Here is a 3,269-nt window from a genome sequence, read left to right on the forward strand (position 1 = left end):
TGTTGACTATGAAGCTGCCAGAGAAGAAAATCAGAATCAGAATCAGAATACGTTATTGATACCTACGGGAAATTATTTTGGTTACAGTGCTCCAGTATAAACGGTAACAAAGACAGACAATACACTAAGTAAGAAATAGACACAATATAGACATGCATATATATATATATATACATATAAGTCACTTATTGATAAATAGCTGAATAAGAAAAAGAGCGCATGCAAAAAGGGTGTAGCTATTGCAGTATACAGTGTGTTAAGTGGATGATTTGTACTGGCAGATGGCCACAGGCAGACGTGATTTCCTGTGTCATTCAGTGGTGCTTTTTGGTAATCTCAGTCTCTCACTGAATGTGCTCATGTAGCTGATCAGTATGTCATGGAGTGGGTGGGAGGTATTATCCAACATTGTCTTTATTTTGGACAACATCCACCTTTCCGACACCACCTTAAGGGAGTCCAGCTCCATCCCCACAATATTACTGGCCTTACGGATCAGTTTATTGAGTCTGTTGGCATCTGCGACCCTCAGCCTGCTCCCCCATCATGCAACACCATAACAGACTCGTAGAAAATCTTTAGCATTTGAAGGACCAGTCGTAAAAAAATAGAGACGACTCTGGCCCTTCCTGTAAAGTGCTGTGGTGTTTTTAGCCCAGTCCAGTTTATTGTCAATGTGTACTCCAAGGTATTTATAGTCCTCCACAATGTCAACATTGACCCCCTGGATTGAAACAGGGGTCAAGTGTTTCCTGGTCTTCCTGAAGTCCACGATCAGTTCCTTGGTCTTTGCCACGTTGAGCTGCAGATGATTCTGCTCACACCACGTGACAAAGGAGTCGACCACAGCCCGGTACTCTGTCTCATCATCCCTGCTGATGCATCCAACCACTGCAGAGTCATCAGAAAACTTCTGAAGATGGCAGGTCTCTGTGCAGTGGCTGAAGTCTGTGGTGTAGAGGGTGAAGAGGAAGGGGGAGAGGATGACATCAAAACAAAGACGGCAAAGATTCATGGATGTGGAGAAGAGCTGGTGTGACAAAGGAAAATGCCAGGGTGAAATGGAGGCAGATGAGCTGCTGTGAAATCAGCCAAAAGAAGAAGAAGCTGTACGTATGTAGCATTGAAGCCTATTAGTTCCCGCTCCCAGCTGATTCAGAAAATGGGTTTATTCGTAATACAGCAGGATTTTGGTTTCTTACATCACATACAGATGTCTCCATGCATTCAGCATTGAAACATGGTCTTCAACATTTTTTTAAATCTACTTGTGTAACTATAACGGTACAGAATGAATCATCAGAATCTTTTATTTCTCTGCACTGATTGTTTCACAGACACAGTCTACATCAAAGTTCATTTAAACCCCAAAGAGAACTGAAGAAATCTACCACCAAATATGAATCAAGTATACGGGCAAAAATCAAAAGAACACATTATACGACGAAATCTTTGCCTTACCATAGTGAGCTGTGGTGCGAAACCTGCCGTTAGAGGGCAATAAGGAATAAATCATTCTTTACTGGTAAGTATGAAACCAAACTCTGTGAGAGGAAATCAATCGGAATATAAGGCCACAAAAACCAAAGGATCTAACTCATGGTTACAACAGATGCTGGATATGTGCTGATAAGTTGGTAGGGCGGATGCACAGCATGTTGCACTGTGACTGGTATATGAGTGGCAGCAGTACCCATGTGTGGCACAAAGGAATCGTTTCATTGACAGGAGTCTGCGGATTCTGCTGGTATCAGTGGCGACGCCGCAATCCCGTCTGCTGTTTGGAATGTTGGTGGTTTGTGAATTTCTGCAAACTACAAGATCAACATACAGTTTAAAGTTCAGTTCAGTTTAAAGAAGCAAATTGTGTGTGTCTAACTACATCATTCCACTTGTACTTACCTCTGGGTACAGTTGTTGTGGCAAGGTTTACAGTTGCCCTCCTTGTCTGGATATTTAAAGATGGTTCCCTCCTGCCCCATAACACCCTCAGGACACATGGAGACACAGTGTGGGCCATCTTTCAGGCTGGCACAAACTAGACATTTATTTGCTCCCTGCAGACAAAAAAAAGGGTGAATAAAAGCAGAAAGGTTTTTGCAAGAGTTGAAGGCGAGTGGCATTATGGTAGACAGCCATTTTTTGTAAGGCCGCTAGGTGGCAGCAGAAGCCCTATTCCAGTTCTTTTTTTTTTCCTTCTAGAAGTTTTAAGTCAAACATACCGGGCCTGTGCACGTCTCCTTCTCCTCCTGGACCTTACACTCAGGGTGACAGGGCAGACACTCCCTTGACTTAGTAGCAAACTCCCTCTGCTAGTTTCTATTCAAGTTCAAAGACTTACAGCAGACATTAGTCACATCTTAGGGCCAGTGCTCAGGATTTTCCTTAACAATGTATAGACCTATACACAGTAATCACTCTTGATCTCCACTTATAACCAATGTTCCCTCTAATTTTTCATGTGTCTGAGCGAACACGCAAACTCCCTGAGCGATCCTTTGGACCACTATGAGCAACAGCAGACGTGAGCACTGTGGTCATGCCAGCATCGAATCCATCCAACCATTACATGGTTTATTAAAATAATCAAATTACAGCATTTACATTTATGTTAGACTACTTTTAATTAACTGCTTTAGCCCACTTACAATGAAAATTTAAAAAAAAAAATCTTGTTCATGACCTGTGTAGTGCGGAGCTCCGCAAGGGACATGGGAGAAAAAAAAATTAAGATGAACTTTTGCGAGATCTCGCAAAACAAACTCGCAAAAGTTTATCTTAATTTTTTTTTCTCCCATGTCCCTTGCGGGGCTCCGTAGTGTAGTATGTTAACACTATTGGAAGTAAACATAACTTGAACTCCAATTTTGAAAACACAACTTTCTTTTTTCTTTTTTTTTTTTATAAAGATCTGACTTGTATTATGAGTATGAGTCTGTGGTCTGGGAGAGAGTCCTGTAACTCTCTGTCTGCAAAATACAGTACATTGTTATGATGATTTCTGATATGAGGTTCAGTTCTACGGTGGTGATCGCAGGGTGTGCACAGGTCAAGTGCCACTATGACCCTCCAGAAAATAACGAGGACAGGGGGATGATCGTTCAGCTCTTTAATGGCAGATTTAGCGTGGGTTTGGGTATGTGTGTGTGGTTCTACAAACAGAATGGAAAAACAGAACACAAATTACAATCAAATTATAGACAACAATAATCACCATATAACATATTACAGCCACATACTTGTCTTATAGGCCCTACTACTAAGCTGGC

General features: G+C 41.7%; 1 long non-coding RNA gene across 1 annotated transcript; it reads right to left on the reverse strand.

The window, feature by feature from the left end:
* Positions 1-1,153: 1,153 nt before the first annotated feature.
* On the reverse strand, positions 1,154-2,506 carry LOC121815347. Its single transcript, XR_006054996.1, has 3 exons — positions 2,223-2,506; positions 1,903-2,057; positions 1,154-1,814 (listed from the first exon to the last, which is right to left on the reverse strand). It is a non-coding gene; the product is annotated as an uncharacterized LOC121815347 (long non-coding RNA).
* Between the last annotated feature and the right edge of the window lie 763 nt (positions 2,507-3,269).

The sequence above is a fragment of the Haplochromis burtoni genome, unplaced genomic scaffold (genome assembly GCF_018398535.1).
Source record: "Haplochromis burtoni strain Fernald_Lab_line unplaced genomic scaffold, NCSU_Asbu1 Contig_190, whole genome shotgun sequence".
Taxonomy (NCBI): domain Eukaryota; kingdom Metazoa; phylum Chordata; class Actinopteri; order Cichliformes; family Cichlidae; genus Haplochromis; species Haplochromis burtoni.